A 13739-nucleotide genomic window follows, 5' to 3' on the forward strand; every position below is an offset into this window, starting at 1 on the left:
AGATATAAGGGAAGGATTAAATCTTTTCACCTTCCTTATATATTCAAGATTATTAACTCCCCCTTTTTGCAATTGAATAGCACAATTCAAACATTAGGATTAATGGAAATAGTGCTGGTGGAATACAGATTTGTTATTAAAAAAATTAGAATCCTCAAATAGCAAGTGGTAACTCTTGACCATATTGGATCTTGATGACAGTGATTCTGTCATTACATTGTATCACTAGGACAAGTAAAGCTACAGATGGTGGAGCAGGCAGAAGCCTAAGATGGCCCCAAGATTCCCTGCCCCTTGGTATACGTGCCTGCATAATCCCAGGGACAATAAATATGGTGGTTTTATTCCCACCAATAGTCCATGTTATGTGGCACAGTTGATAAGGAGATTATATAGGTGAGCCTGATCTTATCATACTAGGCCTTTAAAAGTAGAGTTTCTCCAGCTGCTGACACAGCAAGAAGGCAGAGATTTGAAGTACAAGGGAGATTTTACTTGAGAGAAATCCTCCATGGCTGATCGTGAAGAAGAGGGTCACCTGGTTAGAATTTCATGAGGCCTCTAGGAGGCTGAGTGATTCCTGGCTAGCTGTTCACAAGAAAACAGGGACTTCAGAGGTACAGCTGCAGGGAACTGATTTTGTCAATAACCTGAATGGAGCTTGGAAGTAGATTCTTCACCAGAACCTCCCAGTGAGAGCCTAGTCTGGCCTGGCCAACACCTTGATTTCAGCCTTGTGAGACCTGAAGCCAAGAACCCAGCTGAGCCCACTCAGACTTCTAATTCGGACCCATTTGCTAATAGCTGGGTGGTTTTTAATTTAATTTAATTTATTTGTTTTATCTTCAACTTTTATTTTTGAGTGTTGTTTTAAATCACTTAAGTATGTGGTAATTTGTTATGTGGCAATAGAAAAATAATGTAGCTGCTGTGCTTCAATGAACTTCCTTTTGTTTTTTTTGTTTTGACTGAGTCTCACATTGTTGCCCAGGCTGGAGTGCAGTGGTGTGATCTTGGCTCATTGCAATCTCTGCCTCCCAGATTCAAGCAATTCTCATGCCTCAGCCTCCCAAGTAGCTAGGACTGCAGGTGTGCGCCACCATGCCCAGCTAATTTTTGTATTTTTAGTAGAGACTGGGTCTCACCATGTTGGCCAGGCTGGTCTCGAACTCCTGACCTCAGATGATCCACCCACCCTGGCCTCCTAAAGTGCTAGGATTACAGGTGTGAGCCACCGTCCCCAGCCAACGAACTTTCTTTCTGAGAAAATATACAAACAGCCTAGCAGGGAGCGTAGAGAGAAATTAGGATGCTTCATCAAGACCTGAGTTTCCTCACAGATTTCCCTCAGAGCTCTCACTGTCTATCTTCCTTCCGATGTCTGACATTGGGTATACATGAGCCCATGTAGGCTCCATCCATTCTCATCTCCTCATATCTGCCCTTCCCATCTCACCTCCAAGTGGCAGCCCATGGGGTTCACAGTGCATCTGCATAACTTGTAGTTTCCACTTAAGAAAATCTCAGTATGAGTATGAGCCCCTCTCCATGAACCCCTTCCCTACGTGGCCCACAAATATATCACATCTGTAAATGTTTATAGATTCCCAAACTATCAGTGTTTTTGCTCTCTTCCCTTCTTATTATCATAGTACAATTTATACTTCTTTCAAAGGTAAACGGTCCTGTCTCAGAATCAAGATCTCCAAGTATGTCACATTAAGACATATAAAAGCCTACTTAAGGATGGTAGAGACCAAGGGGCAGTGAAAATAGTTCAGATTCATCTTAAGCAGTTCAGAAATAGGTGGACAGTAGGTCCATAAAGCCAGAATAACTTTTTTTTCTGATTAAGACTTGTTGTCATAGATATAATTTCACTGATTCCTTCTTAAAATCTTGGTGTGCTTAGAAGTTTATTCATCCATCAAGCAGTTATTGAGTTTCTACTTTATGTATTCCAAATAGAAATATAAGTTAGACAGCAGCAGGCCCGATAGTTGTTCATAGTTTAATGGGGGAAACAAGAATGTCAATCCATAGCTAATGGTAAATAATAAAAACATGTGCAAAGTACTTTGCTCCACACTGAACTTAGCCTGGGGTGTCAAGGAGGGGCTTTGTAGAGGAAGTGCACTGTCTTAAGGGACTAGCATATCTTTGACAGATAAACAATACACTGTCTTTTAGGCATAGAGAGTGATATGTTCAAAGGTAAGAAAGAACATGGCATGTTCAGCAGATTTTGGTGTGATTGGAACAGAGTATATGTGTGTGTGTGTGTGTGTGTGTGTAGGGGGCCAGGTGGCAGAGGGTGGTAGGAGTGATGGTGGTTGGGTCTGGAAAGGAAAGGTGAGTGAAGTCAGGTTATGATGGTCCCATGTGATCTATTGAGGAGTTTAGACATTAAGCAGTGGGCAAAGAGAGCCAATGCAGGGTATTAAGCAGACGAAAGGCCTGAGAAGACAGCTTTGAACTTTGGAAAATTAGCAATAGTGAGAGGATAGGTTAATGAGCTGTACATGGAGCTTTTGGATAATTCAAAGAAGAAATCAAGAACAACTAAGTTTCTATTACAAGAGACTAGACTCATGAAGATGACATCAATATAAATAGGAATTCAGGAAGCAGATGTTTGTATAAAGTAGCGGCATGAAAAAATTATTTTTTTGTGTATCTTCAGTTTGAGGTGTTTGTAGGACCTTGTGTGATAAAACCTTGTCTGTGACATTCAGGAGACATTCAGAAATACAGTTCTGGTAATAAGAACTCGGTGTTCATCAGTGATTATGGAATATTTGAAGTGATTTATGTGTATAACATCATCAGAGACTGTAAGATTCTCAAAGCAAGGAACTATGTCTTTTCTTCATACTCCATAAGACCAGCACAAAGTAGGTTTTTAATAAATGCTTATTGAGTAAATACACCCACTACTTCTAACAATTTGTTTGACCTTAGTTGATGTGCCTGAGTGCTTTAAAATATATATATAAAGCTAAGTTGAAGGTTGGTGAATCATTAACTGTAAAGTCAGGTATTCAAACTGTCAAACTCTCTAATGTCCCAAGATCTGATGAGAATATTTTTTCTTTCCCTGAATTATCTATAAGCCCTAATTGACCATATAATTGACATTTAGTTATATTACTTTGTAGTGTGCAAACCCACCTCATGGTTAAAATGCTGAAATTCATATGAAAAAGAATGCAAGTATATCAAATACATGCCTGTATTTTAACTACTATGCGTTTTTGTCTTTATGTTAGCTGGAGCATTATGATGTCCTTTTATTTCACCTTCTTGTCTTTCTCCAGCTTCTTTTCTAGGATCCTGGCCCTTCTCCTCTGCCTATATACATATGGAAGATATGAATGTATTTTTCTTTAGTTAATTTTGTGATGGAACAGGAAAGGCAAATAGAGAGGAAGAAACATACATCATGAGATAAAACCCAAAAGGGATAAAAGAAAGAACCAATGGATTTACCTTATGTAACTATGCTTCATCTGAGCTCTGTTTGCTATTTCTTGTTTATATTACCAATTTTATGTTTTTTAAGGAATTATTCCTCATAATTCCGTGATGAAAGTTTTGGTAAACAGTAAAAATATCCTACAATTTAACTTTTTTTTCTTTTTTTTTTTGTGAGATAGGGTCTTGCTCTGCTGCCCAGGCTGGAGTGCAGTGGTACAATCATAGCTCACTGCAGCCTTGACTTCCCTGGGCTCAAGCCATCCTCCCACCTCAGCCTCTTGAGTTGCTGGGACTACAGGTGTGCAACACCACACCTGGCTAATTTTTTTTTTTTTTTTTTTGAGACAGGGTCTTGCTTTGTCACCCAGACTGGAGAGCAGTGGCGCGATCTTGGCTCACTGCAACCTCTGCCTTCCAGGTTCAAGCAATTCTGCTGCCTCAGCCTCCCGAGTAGCTGGGGTTACAAGTGCTGCCACCACACCTGGCTAATTTTCGTATTTTTTAAATTAGACAGAGGGTTTCATCATGTTGGCTGGGCTGGTCTAGAACTCCTGACCTCACGTGATCCACCTACCAAGGCCTCCCAGAGTGTGGGCATTTCTTTTGTGTGTGAGTGTGTGTATTTTTTGTAGACATGAGGTTTCACTAGGTTGCTCAAGCTGGTCTCAAACTCCTGGGCTCAAGCAATCTGCCTGCCTCGGCCTCCCAAAGTACTGGGATTACTGTTGTGAGCCACTGTCCCCGGCCAATCCTACAAATTTTGATAAACATAGGAGGAAACTCATATTGGATAATTGTCTTCCTATTCTATTCTGTTCTGTTCTGTTCTAGAGATGGGGTCTCACTCTGTCACCATCATAGCTTACTGAGGCCATAAACTCCTGAGCGCAAGCAATCTTCCCACCTCAGCTTCCTGAGTAGCTGGCAACAGGTGTGTGCCATCATGCCTTGCTAATTTATTTATTTTTTGTAGAGATGGGGTCTTGCTTTGGTGCCCAGGCTGGTCTTTAAGTAGGAGCTCTTTCCTCAGCCTCCCAAAGTACTGGGATTGCAGATGTGAGTCACAAAAGATGGCCTAAAATTTTATTTATATATCTCTATGAAAAAAATAAAGGATTGGTTATTGTTAGAATAAAATTTGTGACTTTTTTTGATAAAGGTACAGGGAAACTCATTTTTTAAAAAGCCGATGAAAAAGAAAAGAACTATAGTAGTTTCCTTATTTCTTTAAATTCAGTCAGAGGCACAGGCCAAAAAAATTGTATAATTAACAATTAGGGTTACAGAAGCTTTTACCCTCTATGGCAATGCTAGTAAGATTGGAATGGGTGAGGCGAGTTAAGTTTTTTGTTTTTTGGGGTAAAGTGGTGGGGTTGGGGGGAAGTCCATTGTGAAAGGGAAGATAGGAAAGAAAAACACGTGGTCTGCAGCTGTACTCAATATTATTAGTTTTAAGAAAGAGAATATTTATAAGATGTGGATCTTGAAATTGGTTCTTTTAAAACTATCTGTGTTTGTTAGGACTCTAAGAAAATTTTGACGTGCACGCAGGGATAACATATTCTCGAGTTTAAGATTGCTGCTTTAGTATAACATGGAGAGATGACTAATTTTGATGAGCACAGTAACATGAGTGGGTGGTGATCAGCGGTGAGTTCACAGCAGAGGTAGTTTCCTAGTTGAATCATGAAGGATGGACAGCACTTTGATAATATAAAGGGAAGGTATTCAAGGCAAAGGAAACAGCTTTAAAAAAGGGGTGTTCATTGCTGCCTAATAGAATACAATAAAGGCTCAAACATTTTAACATAAGATCCCAAGTGACCTAAAATTTGGCTTGAATGGTCAGTTGAGGTTGATGGCGAACCATGGCAGAATTCTAAGCAGAAGAGGGATGTGATTAGCTATGCTTTGGAAAAATAATTGAAAAAAGATAGAAGATAATTAGTTGCAGTAAGGAGGAAGTGTGACTTGAAGAAGGGAGAGAATCAACTTAAAATATGGAGGTTAATGTCAGAGTATGGAATTCCATGTTTGGTCATTGTACTATGTTGAATAATATTCTGCCAACATTCATGTCCACCTGGAACCTCAGATGTGACCTCATTTTAAAATCGAGTCTTTATAGATATAACTATTTAAGTTAAGATGAAGCCATACCAGAGTAGGGTGGGCTCTCAATCCAGTGACTGGGGTCTTTATAAGAAGCCTAAGTGCTGGAGTGGCCTATCAACTACAAGCCAGTACCCTTACACTAACACTGCCTTTCCTATTTTTGCATCTGCTCATGAATATAGTAATTTACATATAGTTATTTATGTTTGCCAAGTCTCTCAGGTACACTGATGATGAATAAATCAGAACAGTATGAATTTTTTTTAAAAAGCCTAGTTGAAGACAGAGAAGAGACACAAGGAGAATGCCATGTGACAACAGTGGCAGAAATTGGAGCACTGCATCACTACGTCAGAAAACACAAAGGATTGTGGCGATCACCAAAAGCTAGGAGAGAGAGCATGGAACAAATTCTCTCATCTCTTTCAGAAGGACCAACCTTGAATTCAGGCTTCTAGCCTCCAGAACTGCGAGAAAATAAATATCTGTTGTTTTAAGCCACCCAGTTTGTGGTAATTTGTTATGGCAGTCTTAGGAAACTAACAGAGTTAGCAAAGCAGATAATTATGATAACATATGGACAACTCATATGGAAGCATAAGTTGTAAGAGAAATAGCAATACATTCAGTTTAGTAAATGTGAAACGTGAGTCGTAAGTTAAGAATCAAGGTCTCTTTCAATACATTTGGCACAGCAAGCAGTTGAGAATTTAGGTCTGGAAATCGGAAGGGAGGACTGAGTGGTAGATATTGAACTAGGTTGAAATCACCTGTCTAGAGGATGTGGTGGGAATGATACAGTGGATGAGATTACCAGTAAAAGCCTGCATAGAACAAGAAAAATTGGGAAGTCACAACCTTGGAATTTACTGACATTTACGGCATAGCATTAGAAAAGGAACTGAGAAGTAGCAATTAGAGAGATAGATCTAAAAGAGAAAAATGCCACAAAAAATCAGGGAAGGTAAGAGTTTGAAAAAGGAGGTCAGTGGCATCTTATGCTCCACACAAAGTGAGTAGGATGGGGGCTAGAGGATGGGGGCAAGCAGGAGTTCACTGGTCATTTTAAGAACATTGGTTAGGGAGATGTGTGATGCCATCAAATTTTGTCATTTTCTCCCCCTTTGTCTTAACAAGTATTTTGTAAAACAGGTATGTAGAATCCTGTGTTTGTTCTCTAAATAGTATTTTGAATTTCTATTCATTATTTTCTTTTGCAAACTTTGCTAGATTTCTTTTAATTCTTAATTAAGAATTAATTCATTTTTCAGTGACTTAACTCATTTATCAAAAATCCCAGTTGGTTCAATTTTTTTAAAACCCACTATTTCTATCCTGTTGAATAACAAGCAGGAATTAGGCAAAGAGTATTGTATTCTAATTTGGGAAGTTTTTAGGGGAGAAAGAAGCAGGTCCTTTCTCTTTTGCCATGTTTAGGCAATAATTAATGATAAATTCAGACAGCTGCCCTCAAAAGTTACATGTGAAAAAAATCTCACTTTAAATACATGAGTATTTTTGATTGGAATACATTTCTGAGTGAAAGTAGCACAAAATTATGATTTTTTGCCAAAGTATGTGGCAGTCTACCATAAAGCCTATACACTTTAGGCAAATTTGGGAAAGTATAGATATAACTCAACCGAGTCTCACTTCACTCCCTTTGCACATTCACCCCTAAGTGCTGTGAAGATTTTGAGTTGTTTACCACATTTCACTTGTGCATTATGGTATTGTTTGTACACATCAGTTTGTACATATGATAATGTACATATGGATGTTATGATGCACAATTTCCTAACCTGACTTATTCATGATCTATGTAGAATATGCTGCAATGCACTTATGGTTCCAACACTTATTTCTACACCCCCTGTTAGCAGCCTACTCTCTAGATCATTTCTTTTGTTAATCTGGAAGTGCTGGAGGTGTGTCTCTGTTGTTTATTTTTGTTAATAGTGAATCATATTCTATTGTCCCAAAAATGTAATGGTACCTAACCCTGTTTAAAGTTAGGCAGCTATGTTAAGGCTAAAGTAACAACAAAAAAAATTTCATAGATTGTGAATTTATATTATACACCCATATGTACACATACCTGCCTATATACACAAAAATCAACACACATAACCAGTGGCAACTCTTCCAAAATCTAAATGCAATTAGAAAAAGAATGAATAAACATATCACCATAAACATAGTCATTATACTGATATATTTAATTTCAGTAAGCATTTTAAATTCCCCAATGGCTTCGGTTATTTTTTGGAGAGTAGGAAAGTAACAAGTAGAGTGACTGTGTTTTTACCATTTTTTTCCTCTGTAGAGAGGCAGCCTGAAAGAGTCAAAGAATGTTTGACACAATGTTCCTGAAAATTGGTGTCTTGGGGAAGTTATGAGGTGCATTTTGAACATCTCATTCTTTTATTCAACTAATATTTATTGTGCACTTAGTTTGCACCAGGAAAGGTCATCATATTCTGTATTCACTTTGAAGATTTTTTAAATTAACATTCCTCTCTTTCATTTTACACACACTCTTACATTTATTAGTTTATTTATTTGTTAGTTTATACTCTTCCTTTATTTAAAACCTGTTTCATTAGAACGTGTTGTGGGCTAAATTTTGTTCCCCCAAAATTCATATGTTGTAGTCCTAACCCCTAATGTGACTGAATTTGGAGATATGACCTATGGGGAGGAATTAAGGTTATATGAAGTCATAAGGGTAAGGCCCTAATCTGATAGGATTGATGGGATTAGTGTCCTTTTTTTTTGTTTCTTTCTTTTTTTTTTTGAAACGGAGTCTTGCTCCGTCGCCCAGACTGGAGTGCAGTGGCACAATCTCGGCTCACTGCAACGTTCGCCTCCTGGATTCGAGCAATTCTCCTGTCTCAGCTTCCCGAGTAGCTGGGATTACAGTTGCCCGCCACCATGCCTGGCTAATGTTTGTATTTTTAGTAGAGATGGAGTTTTGCCATGTTGGCCAGGCTGGTCTTGAACTCCTGACCTCAGGTGATCCGCCCACCTTGGCCTCCCAAATTGTTGGGATTACCGGTGTGAGCTACTGCGCCTGGTCAGGATTGGTGTCCTTATAAGAAAAGGAACAGACGCCAAAGAGCACTTTCTTTCATCTCATGCACAGCGGAAAGTCCATGTGAAAATACAGCAAGAAGGCAGCCATCTACTAACAATCTACAAGGAAGAGAGACGGCTTCACCAGAACCGAACCTCACAGCACCTTGATCTTGGATTCCTAGCCTCCAGAACTGTGAGAAAATACATTTCTGTTTGTTAAGCCTGTGATATTTCAGTCTGTGGTATTTCATTATGGAAGCTCAAGTGGACTAATCTGGAATACCTACATATCAAGAAAAAAGCAGTAAATCTATTTTAGGAAGCAGGTGAAAAATTAGATCAAGATATTAGGCCAATTGCCATAAATCCCGAGATGACAGAAAAAAATGTTGTGAAAACTCTACAATGCTGGAAAGCAAGACATTGCCACCAGTAAGCCAGAAAATTTGAGACATTTCTGAAAGATAGAAAGCATATGGGTTCATATGTTAGCTCATTTAATGCTCACAGTTGTAAAGTGCTCAGAACTGTGTTGATGTTAATGAAAAAAACCATCATTCAAAACCATCACCTGAGATGTTCGTCACAAAGTGAGAGGGTTCTGGGAGAGTTTTACCCTTGGAGGAAGTGAATACAAGGGGCCAGAAGGGGCCATGGTCAACCATTGGGGTGATTCCACACCAATTGCATCCAGAGTAATGGAGTAGGTTGTTCTCCTTTTGACCAAACCTGCGTTCAGTTGATAAGTACAGAAGCATTTTCCTCTAGGTGGTGAGAGGGATTTGGACTAGAGAAGCAGAGCTGTGTCTTAGCAGGATGGCAGCAATCAAAAGGAATGGGAGACTCTATGCCCAGACAGTGAGTTGGTCTTATACTACTCTTGACAGCGGTTTTCCTTCACAGTGTAGAAAGAATACGGTCAACTGAACATCATCTACAGCAGTGGCATACCAAGTTGTGGGGTGAGGAGGGGAGGTGGAGTGAGAGGAGGTTGTGGGACTCATCTTCCCCAGGTGTAGGCAATAAATGGGGGATATTGTCTGTAGGAAGTTTAAAAAAACTCCTAAAACAACTAAAAGTTTGTTTGATTTTTATTATCACCATGTGCTAATACTTCTTAAAAACACTGATGAAATGCTTCTACCTCCAAGGTAAACTGCTCCTACTGTCTGCTCTGTGTCCACTACAGATCTACACAAGTTATAGGGGCAATTTCAAGTACAAAGATGATCACACAAACCCCAAATTACCAAGTGATTGCACGAAATCACTACTATGAGAAGCACTGCAGAAAACAAATAAAAAAAACCCCAGTATCTAAAGAAACAGAATAACAAAGCTGATGATATTTTTAAAAAGCTTGATATCTTCATAAAGTTAAGAAAGGATATCTATTATATGTTGATTGGGATAGATTATTGCGAAAGGGAATAGATAAGAGAGTTGAAGAGAAAAAATTTGATTACCCAAAAAACAAAAATAAACAACAAAAAAAGATACGAGATTAGCTAAACTGCAGAATGAACATAACAGAAGAGAGAATGAGTTGAAGAATTCTCCCAGAGCGTAGCACAGGACAACAGGTGTAAAAGTACGCAACGAAAGTAAGACAGGACTGAAGTTACATCAGGTAAGAAAGGCATATGGAGAATAGATCTAGAAGTTACAACACCTGTATAAATTCCCAAAGGAAAGAATAGAGGAAAAAGAGAAGATAAATCAGTCAAAGAAACTGTAGGGAAACATTATGCAGAGCTGAAGAAATGTACAAGTCTCCAGATTCAAAGAGGTCACCAGCGGTGAGTGAAATGAATAAGAGAAAACTCAAACCTGGCACACTGTCAGAAATCTCAGAAAACTAAAATTAAAAAGAAAAATTCTAAAGGCCTCAAGAGATGGAAAAAAACAACAACCTTATAAAAACATTAGATTGGCTTCAGATTTCTCATTGACAACCCTGAACACTAGAAGCTAATGGAGCAATATCTCAAAATTTCCCGGGGAAAATTTGAACTCCATGTTGCCAAACCCTAGATAAGATTATCTCTTTGCTTTGCTCAGGAAGACTTCACCTTCCAAGCCCAACTCTTCCTTGCGAAGAAAGCAGCAAATTCCATTTTTGTGTCAGCTATTCAGTGGTTGCTTCTTCCTTTCACACTAGGAATATCATCTAAAAGGTAAAAATGTTAAAAAAGAGAAAGCAAACGAAGGAGTTGAAATTTTTCTTGGTGTAGCATGTAGAGCTCTGTAAAAGTTTTATTGAGAAATTTATTATAGGTCTTAAGGCTAAAGTAGATCTGCTGACCTTTCCCTGAATCTAAATTTTGGAACCACATGCTGAAGAGAAATATGCTATTTCCACAGGTCAGGCTGTGGGCCTACTTACCCACCTACGTATCTTGAGGGAGGACTTCCTCTAAAAAGTAATTCATGCCCAGATGGACTTGCTGCATGACAGAAGGAAACACCTAGAGAAAAATAAGTCCTGATTTCCTGCCTTTGAGGTGAAGCAATCCCAACCACTACTAAAGAGGGGTGGATGAATATCTTGGCTTCTGACCAATTAGGTCAGCGACTTCTCCAGCTATGAGTTAACTGGGAATGAAACAGGGGATAGCAAGAGGCCAGTTTGACAGGGGGATTGTAGAGGTACTTCAACACCCCAAAACAAATATCAGTGTTTCTGAGGTTGATTTGTCATTGCCTGGGTAGCAGGATGTGTAACTGGGGTCTGGAGATGAAAGCGGAAATACATGATGCAGAGATTGGCTTCTTTCATAGCAATGCCGGGAGAGATGTGTTGAGAGCTCCTGGAAGGGAGGGGTTCCATTCAAAACAATTCAATCATCTAAATGCAAACGGAGGGTATTTGTAGAAAGGGGGAAACCAAGAACGTCCGAGTCAATAGCGCAAAATCGCATGTGAGCCTTAGAGAAACCAGAAAGAGCACAGACAGAAGGAAATCAGAGTAGGGAAGGGGGAAGAAGTCAGGGTGCCAATAAACAGAAATGCAGAGTAAGGTCCTGCTTCTGCACATTGGGATTCAGGACTGTAAGACAGAGGTCTAAACTCTGGTGACCTGTTTGTGGTTGAGGTCAGCTGTCAGAGCCCTGGAGCACCAGGCTCCCAGTTTTTGACCATCTAGAAATTAAGAGCTTCAGTGCCTGGCTGGGAAAATTCTTGGGTCGATTCTTCTTTAAGAGTGACTGGGTAGTAAATGGTTATCAGGAATACACTTCCTTGACTGGAAAATATTTACACAGCTTCTTTCTCCAAAAGCATAGAGAGAGACATCATTTTAATTTCAGGTAAAGAATTAACAGCACCTAATAAAGAAAGGATGGAGAATGAATATTCAGTTTGATGTTGAAATAAAGGAGGGTGCCGTGTGTATATTTAAGAGATACTCTGAGTGCCAAATTAATGTCTATTTCTTTTTCTTCTTCTTCTAAACAAAAAGCCAAGAAGATACATTGAGTTGGTCTGAATGCACTAAAGAGCCAAACTAAGCATATCCAAGCAAGTGGCTGGGTATGTGGGTGAAATTTAAATGATTTTTGACCTTCAAACCACTAAATGAAGGATGATGGAAGTGTCTATTAGAAGTAGATTAACAAAAAAGAGTAAGGTGAAATTAAACAAGTTGCTGATAACTGCTGAAACTCAGCAAGAGGACTGTACTGGTAGTCTGACTGTATATTGAAACTTTCCTTAAGATGCAAACAGATGGTAATAACTTTTCTTTTTTAAAGAATTATATTTTCATGAAGACTTTTATACTGACTAGGTCACTGCCATAAGTCTTGATTGGTGTCAGCTGTCTACTGCTGGGGACAGACCTGCAGGATATTCATGTACCATTAAAAAGCTACCAAGTGATTTTTGACAAAGGTGCAAGAGAAATTCAAAGGAGAAAAGATAGCCTTTTCAACAAATGGTGCTGGAGCAACTGGACAGCCATAGGCAAGAAAAGTAAACTTCAACCTAAACCTACACCTTATACAAAAAATTAACTCAAAATGGATCATGGACTTATGGAGAGAAAATAAAACTATATTTATGTTTTGGAAAATAGGGAGAAGGTCTGGATCTATGGCTGGCAAATAATTCTTAACTTGGACGCTAAAAATACAGTCCATAGGCTGGGCGCGGTGGCTCACGCTTGTAATCCCAGCACTTTGGGAGGCCGAGGCGGGCGGATCACGAGGTCAGGAGACCGAGACCACGGTGAAACCCCGTCTCTACTAAAAATACAAAAAAATTAGCCGGGTGTGGTGGCGGGCGCCTGTAGTCCCAGCTACTCAGAGAGGCTGAGGCAGGAGAATAGCGTGAACCCAGGAGGCGGAGCTTGCAGTGAGCCAAGATTGCGCCACTGCACTCCAGCCTGGGCGACAGAGCGAGACTCTGTCTCAAAAAAAAAAAAAAAAATACAGTCCATAAAAGCAAAAATCAATTAGATTGCACTAGATCAAAATGGGAAACTTTTGCTTTGTGAAAGATATTGTTGTTAAAAGCATGAAAAGGTAAGCTACAAGCTGCAGAATGGGAGAAAATATTCACAGACTATCTATCTGACAAAGGTCTAGTATCTAGAACATAAAGAATTCTCAGAATTCAACAGGAAAATACCAAAATAATCTAATTTTGAAGTGAGTAAAGCATATGAACAGACATTTCACAGAAGATGATATGCAGATGGCAAATAAGTACATGAAAAGGTGTCTAGCATCATTAGCAATTGGGAAATGCAAATTATAACCACAATGAGCTATAACTACACATCTATCAGAATGGCTAACATAAAAAATAGTGACAACATCACATGTTGGCAAGTCTGGGAAGAAACTGGATCACTCAAACACTGCTGCTTGGAATGTAAAATGGTACAGTCACTCTGGAAAACAGTTTGATAGTTTCTTATAAAGCTAAACATGCAATTATCATACGACCCCTATAATTGTACTCCTGGGCATTTATCCTGGAGAAATAAAAACTTTGTGTTTGCGCAAAACTTGTGCACATATATTCATAGATTTATTTGTAATAACCCCAAACTGGAAGTAACCTGG

General features: G+C 39.1%; 1 protein-coding gene across 1 annotated transcript in view; it reads right to left on the reverse strand.

Annotated features, from left to right (window-relative positions):
- The window catches only part of CNGB3 (cyclic nucleotide gated channel subunit beta 3), a 154715-nt gene that overhangs the window by 88335 nt on the left and 52641 nt on the right, over positions 1 to 13739 (reverse strand). The gene's annotated exons all lie outside the window — the stretch shown is intronic.

The sequence above is a fragment of the Hylobates moloch genome, unplaced genomic scaffold (assembly GCF_009828535.3).
Source record: "Hylobates moloch isolate HMO894 unplaced genomic scaffold, HMol_V3 SCAFFOLD_9, whole genome shotgun sequence".
Lineage (NCBI taxonomy): Eukaryota > Metazoa > Chordata > Mammalia > Primates > Hylobatidae > Hylobates > Hylobates moloch.